The sequence below is a fragment of the Amblyomma mixtum genome, chromosome 3 (genome assembly GCF_055824585.1).
Source record: "Amblyomma mixtum isolate Tamu chromosome 3, ASM5582458v1, whole genome shotgun sequence".
In the NCBI taxonomy this organism is placed as follows: domain Eukaryota; kingdom Metazoa; phylum Arthropoda; class Arachnida; order Ixodida; family Ixodidae; genus Amblyomma; species Amblyomma mixtum.
This window is the reverse complement of record NC_143014.1, coordinates 361,039,883-361,047,148: the sequence shown is the minus strand read 5'-3', so window position 1 is coordinate 361,047,148 and position 7,266 is coordinate 361,039,883. Positions and strand designations below refer to the sequence as shown.

The 7,266-nt window shown below is 50.9% G+C and overlaps 1 long non-coding RNA gene across 1 annotated transcript; it reads left to right on the top strand.

The window, feature by feature from the left end:
- Window positions 1-3,176: 3,176 nt before the first annotated feature.
- Window positions 3,177-4,124, top strand: LOC149356533 (uncharacterized). The gene is made up of 2 exons (XR_016289821.1): window positions 3,177-3,356; window positions 3,981-4,124. It is a non-coding gene; the product is annotated as an uncharacterized LOC149356533 (long non-coding RNA).
- Window positions 4,125-7,266: the final 3,142 nt, after the last annotated feature.

Below are 7,266 nucleotides of genomic sequence, written 5' to 3'. Positions count from 1 at the left end.
CAGAAAGCGTCGAGAACTATAGGTTAGGAAGGCGTCTCGTGCCACCACTGAATTCAGGCTCAAAGAATACAGAAGCCGAAAATTTTGCAAGCTCCTTCTGGTTGTTTCACACTCAGGTAGATGATAGGAAACATGATAAATGTAAAACCTTCGGAGTGAGCTCGAGCAGCCTCAATCACAATTTTGGAATGCCCCAGACCCTGGGTAAAATATTGTAAGCGGAGAAGCATGGGAGGCCCTGCTGCGGAGCCAGGTCCCCGCCGACCAGTAACGAGCTGTACATCTGATGGCTGAAGCAGTGCAGAACCAATGTGTTTTTGCCAGTCTTCAGTTGCGGAAGTCCCGACCTCCGTCCCCTAGGCCTGTGTGCCAGAGGCGGGGCGTAGGGGGCCAGCTACATCGGTGAAAATAAAGTTTTAATCATCATCATAATCCGTGTTCAGAGTTTTTTTTTTTTTCAGAGCGCAGCTCTTTGGCGCGCGTTTCGCGGCGTCGCGGTTGTCCCTCGTACCAGCTCTAGGACAACGCGCTGCTCTAGCTGCGCGCGCTCATGGCGCCATCTACCGCACGCCCAAGCCGAAACGCATATAGCCGCCGCCGTTCGCCACTCCGTGCATCCCCCCCCCCCCCCCCCCCCCGCCCCGCCTTTTTCCTCCGTGGCGGCGTCCGCGCGTTAGCGCGCTGTGTTACCTGGCTGCCGAAGCGCCGGCTCGACATCAGCAGATCGCGGTGCGTGCATCCCGAGCCGAAACGCGGAGCCACGTTCATTTGACTTGCTAGCAGCCTCAGTGGCATCAGTCAGTCGCAACTATCTCTTCACCCCGCAATGCTCCTATGCGCCAACGCGCTGCCTCGCGCGATCCGCCGATAGCTTAATTGCTCTCTTCGATCCTCCTCCAATGCCCCCTGTGCGGCGGCAATCTTAGTGCCCGATCGGGGACAGCGGATCTCGATACCCGAGCCGAAACGCACAGCCACCGCCGTTCGCCGCTGCGAACCGTACAAAGTTTATTCTCTGCCAGTTATTTCTGAGCCATGAGCGAGGCAACCAGTGGAAGCCCTTCGTAACAACCTCGCGAGATACTTACATAGACTTCGTGTCTGAGAAACAGGCACTGGTGCAACAACTCGAGCATATATCCATCTATTTCTCCAGCCACAGAGCTCCCTGCATGAAAATCAAGGACTGTTAGTGGAGTGTATCTTGAAGAAGGAATATCTGAGCAAAATAACACATTTTCTGCAATTGTAAAGCGGAAACAGCTGATGAGCTCCGCTCAACTTTCGCATTAGGAATTAAGTAACGTAATCGTCGGCAGCCTTTTTTTCTAAGTAACTGATTTAACGCCTATAGCTGGTACAAACATGTGCGCAGCCACGGCGCTGCGTTGCGGCAACGCCGACCGCCATGATTGAGGTGTACGTAGCAGACAAACTAATGCCAGCATTCAATAAAACTTAGGTTGGGCCTAGTTGGTACATGTTACTGTTAAGATTATTGTTGGGCAAACACGGGACAATCCACAACGAAGAGACACAGGCGCTACTAACAACTGGTTTATTCTTCTCAAGAACGCATACTTATACATCTGACCACGCATGCTCAAACACCATCTGGAACCACAACTGTCATGCCAAGTGCCGCTAACGCAGAAGTGAGCGCAAAAAAAAAATGATTTCAGCTGCGTACAGAGCTACGGACGTATCACTAATACAGTCTACTGCTTTTTCCTTTATGTGGTAGGCTGCCAAGGCTAGCCGAGCGTGTTAGTTTTGCTTTTGTCAAGAATCACAATCTCGTCAAATCGCGGTGCACAATTCCGGGAAGAATTAAGGTGGGACAAAAGATATGCCCGTTTGTCTGTGCTGTTCTTAACATTATTCGCATGCTCCCAGAGTCGCTCATTTATGCACCGCCCTGTCTGCCCGATGTACACCTGTCCACATGAAAGATGGTTTGGTTTTATGGGGTTTAACGTCCCAAAGCGACTAAGGCTATGAGAGACGCCGTAGTGGAGGGCTCCGGAAATTTCGACCACCTGGGGTTCTTTAACGTGCACTGACATCGCACAGTACACGGGCCTCTAGAATTTCTCCTCCAAAGAAATTCAACCGCCGCGGTCGGGATCGAACCCACGTCTTTCGGGTCAGCAGCCGAGCACCATAACCACTGAGCCACCGCGGCGGCTTTTCCACATGAAAGAGGGAAGGCATATGCATATACCACCGCAGTGGCGCAAGGGATGTATGATGTTCCGTGCCTGATTAGGCAGCCACTAGTCCTCCTATCACGTAGTACGTGCGGGAGCACAGCTTCACTTGCCAGTTTATTCGGCGCGGAAAACGCCAGAGGGACGCCATGCCTGACTGTAACTCTCTTGAGGTGATGAGACACCTTATACAGATATGGCACCACCACAGTCCTGAACATTTCACGTTCACTCGTCCCCCTTATACTTTGAGTACCGGTCTTCATCTTCCGTATCAGGGCTTCGGAACCTGCCAGAACGTTCACATATCGCATTCAGACTGCCGTTTGTAATTCCCGTGCATCGGCCCCAAGCAACCACAGATATCCGTCGGACGTACGAGCTAGATCCGAACGTCCTTTGCCGAGATCGGAAACACAATCCGATTTCGGATATCCGTATCCGTACATCCGCCGGACGTACGGACAGTGTCCACTTTTGTATGTCCGCATGAGAGACGAGGTGTACGTCCGAAGGATGTAAGGCCGAGTATTTTCCCAGGCCATGAGTATGGACGTTTTTTATTTCACAAAATATTCGCGTCTTTCGTGTATGTATACTGTTTTATTTGCATCAGTTGGAGGGTTTAACGCGAATATCTTTGCAAATTGGTGCGATTCCACTCCTACCTGCAGTGCAAGAGCCGCCAACGAGCTAAATTTATCTAAGAGGAGAAGCAGGTGTTGCAGAATTTTGCAAGAACTCAATGCCTAGTTTTATAATTATATAACTTCTCCAAATTAGTGGAGTTCTGCGACATGTCCACCGTTTTGCTAGGTAAACTTCCCATTGAAACCAGTCGTATCAAAACTCCCGTGCATTCTGCTATCACCATCATCATAGATGTCACTTGCGGTCAGTCCAATCCAATCCATCAGTACGGCTCCGTAGAGCTGTTGTTGATTTGTCGCGTAGTGTTGTCGCAGAGCTTTATAGCTCTGTTATTATAATGTGTGGCTTTGTTCGGTCTGTGGACGAAAGTAGTATGTAACTTAAGCAATTCGAAAGATACGGGAAGCGCCTGAAGCTCTTCTGGAACACCGGAATCACGTACTGCGTCGACCTTGGTTTAAAGAAGGCTTAGTGCACATGTGATTGCCTACGAAGGTATGTATCCAGTACACTTCTTGGAACTTGCTTCTAGGACAATGCAGCATGCTCATATAACATTCGTTCACAGGACAGTGGGAGCAGTAAGCGCGAGGAGATGGCTTCCACAAGTGTGTGCTGTTCTCACACTTTCGGGAGCCTATATACATCACTCAGCTGCGGGAGCCCTCAACTCGCGCGGCTAATTCCCACTCCTCTTCAAAGATGCGGGACGGAGTATTTTCGCATCTTGTTAATTTTTAAGGCATCGCTAGGTTCACTGTGCCTATATAAAGAGCGACAACTCGCGAAAGGCAGACCATAGGAAGCACGTGTACTTCGCAGTGGTTCGCAACGGAAGCTTTGCGGCTTTCTGTGCACAATCGCGTACAGTGCCGCGCAGGTTAGTGCCCTAAGGCCCATGAAAATAAATAAAGAACAGATACATTGTCAAATATGGTGTGGAAAAGTGAGAGCTGTTATTGCCTTATACTCATTGAGGTGTTTGTTAAAGTGCATTGTCTGTTATACTTGCAGCATTAAACACTTCTATTAATTGGTTCCAATGTTTTTACTTGGGCTACTGCATTGTGCCATTTGTTTCACATGACTGATGTTTTCCGCGTTCTTTTTTTATTTCAGAAATCCTGTGGGTGGGAAGATTACGGATGTGTGTCCCAAGCTTGCCACATTTGAAGAGTCACATTTAAGAAATTTTCCGAATGTAACCCATTGCTCTGCTGATGTATCATCAACCACAATAAAATATGCGTGCTATGCATCAAATTGGTTTTGGTTTTATTGCATTGCGCGGAGTGAAAAAAGCACGCATGCACCATATATGCGAATATTCAAGAAAGATCCGCCAGTGGACGTACTCAACTGGACGTCCGTCGGCGGGCGAACCGTATACATTTGGCGGCAATTTCCTCGCTGGCGTCTCAGAACCCTCCTCGCAGCGCCTCCGCTCCCCTCCTCCTCCTCTTTTTTTCTTTCACGGCTGTTGCGCTCTACGGTCTATTCTTCCGGCGAGTCTGCCTCCGCGCACCTCCGCCGCCGCGAATCTGCGCGTCTTCTGGACCACGCGGTCCGTGTTCTTTAATATTTTTCATGTTTTATAGTTTAATTTCTTTATTATTTTGTTTCTTTTCATATTTGCATTTTTTCTTTGTTTTATTTCACTCACGAAACCCGTGCGTTCACTAGATGTGCCTTTTCTCTAATATTTTTCGTGTTTTATGATCTAATTTCTTATATTTTTGTATTAATTTCGCCTTAATACAATCGCTTTATTAAGGCTTTCGCCTTAATAAAGCGATTCTGCTCGTATTTTCTTTCACAGCTGTTCTGCTCCTGGCGAGCTTCTAGGGCGTCCGGCTCGCGATTTTCGCGTTGCCCTTCGAGCCATTTGTGTGGCCGGCATGTTCCTCGCGCAAAGAAGGCGATTCACACGACGGTCCGTTCGCCCGCGGCCCGCGCACTACCTGGTCTCCTTCCGTGATATTCTCTCGTATTGCCGAGACAAACGAATGGAATACGCGCCCCCCGCTCCGTTCCTCACCATAGCGCAGGCTGCACATTGGCGACAACTACAAACCCGGACTGCTCAATACCCAATACTGCTGCATGCCCGATACCCAGACCAATTCTTGTCATCATGCAAACTTTTGCGGCAAACCAGGCGCCCCTACGATTTACATCATTGGCAATAAACGTTTCCACCACCACCTACGTGTTCATGCGTCAGCGCATTGAGATGCGCGCTGACCAGGCCGCGGTCCAGAAGACGCGCAGATTCGCGGCGCGGAGGCAGATTCGCCGGAGGAATAGACCGAAGAGCGCAACAGCCGTGAAAGAAAAAAAGAGGAGAAGGGAGAAAAACAGGAGGAGGAGGGGCGGCGCTGCGAGGAGGGTTCTGGGACGCCAGGGAGGAAATTGCCCCTTTGGCCACCTTTCGGACGGCCGACGGACGTCTACCGGCTGTTTGCGGATGTTCAGCGGACGTACAGAACATCCGAAATAGACCTCTGTCGGCCGTCCGAAGGATATCGGTGGTTGCTTGGGGCGATTCGGCCCGTATTCGCTGAGCACGACAGCCGCACGTAACTACGTCGTAAACGAACCCGACTTCGATTAGACAGCAGTGCTTTTGTTATCGCTGCCTGATCCTGTCGACGAAACCGGCGCTTGCAGCGTTCCCCTCGATTCTGGAATGGAAGCTCGGACAGCGGTCGATGACAGCAGCGCTTCTGCGAAATCAGTGAGCCGCACGTAGTTCAAGCACATTCGCGGGGATGAGAACCGTAACCAGGCGTCACTCGATAGCTGCGGCGCGTCTGAGCTGCTCCTTGCATAGATATGGCCTGCGTATCTGCGCAAAGCCGTTGAGTTCCGATCTCTGCAACATATCTGGCCTTGATATAATAAGGCTTCAGATCTCGTTGTCCTTGCAAAATTTTGGACCAAGTGCATACAAAAGAAATGCAGGACGACCACTAAAGTTTGCTTAAATGTTGACTGAAATGATATGTGACCTCGCGCTTTCTTTAATTGATCTTGAAATGAATTCTTGCCGCATGCACTCCATTTTTCGGTGGAGTTTTCAGTTGGCGCATGCACTCCGTTTTTCGGTGCAGTCGTGGCAACCAAAGCGGCGTCCTTATATCGTGGACGTTGTGGAATCTGCGCTTCCGTCACAGTAGTACTAGCTGGCACGGCAACGTCGGTCCCTATACCGAAGCAGGACGCTAATTCTGCATCGTGCACACCGTTGTCACATGCAGACACGAAAAGACACGACACCGACGAAGCGCAGGCTAACAAGTGTAAGCTAGCAGGTACTCTCGTGTCGAATTTTTTCAACATGGCGCGCTCATTGCAAGGGTGAAAAGCTACCCAGCACACCTAGCCCATTGTTTTGAGCGGCCGCTGTGACAATCTACGACCACCTTCGAGCAAAAGAACGACTGCCCTAGAGTGGCGACAAGCCTTCCGAAGTACGGCCATCTGTATACGTTGTGTGCAGAGAACTCCCACAGAAGACATAATCGGCGCCTTTGTCGGAGATATACCCGAAGTGCTCATGCACATCAGACGCGCCGCAGCTAGCGAGTGGCGCCGGGTCACCGATCTCTTCCCGCGAATGTGCCTGAACTACACGCGGCTCTTCGGTTTCACGGAAGCGCTGCTGTCATCTCCCACTATCCGAGCTTCGATCCCAGATTCGAGGGGAACCAAACCCGCAAGCAACTTCCGTCGCTGCGCCTGTTTTCTCAGCCGGCTTGAGCAACGCTAGTATGCGGAGTTGCCCCACGAAAGCGACATTTATTTACGACAGTTACGTGCGGCTATCGCGCCCAGCGGCTTCCGGCCGAATCTCCGACGCGCGCCTATTCCAACCGGCAGGCGACACGCGAAGAAAACATGCTTGCAGAACCGCAGTTCGTCTGCTACGTGCACATCAATGAAGGCGTTTGCATGGATGGATGGATGGATGTGGATGGATGTGGATGGATGGATGGATGGATGGATGGATGGATGGATGGATGGATGGATGGATGGATGGATGGATGGATGGATGGATGGATGGATGGATGGATGGGTGGATGGGTGGATGGGTGGGTGGGTGGGCGGGCGGGCGGGCGGGCGGGCGGGTGGGTGGGTGGGTGGGTGGGTGGATGGATGGATGGATGGATGGATGGGTGGGTGGGTGGGTGGGTGGGTGGATGGATGGATGGATGGATGGATGGATGGATGGATGGATGGATGGATGGATGGATGGATGGATGGATGGATGGATGGATCGATGGATGGATGGATAGGAGCGCCCCCTTTGAAACGGGGTGGTGGCAATTGCCACCTTGCTCAGCTTTTCTTTCTTTATTATTTTTTTTGTTTACTGTGCTGACGATAAGCGAAATGCGCAGCG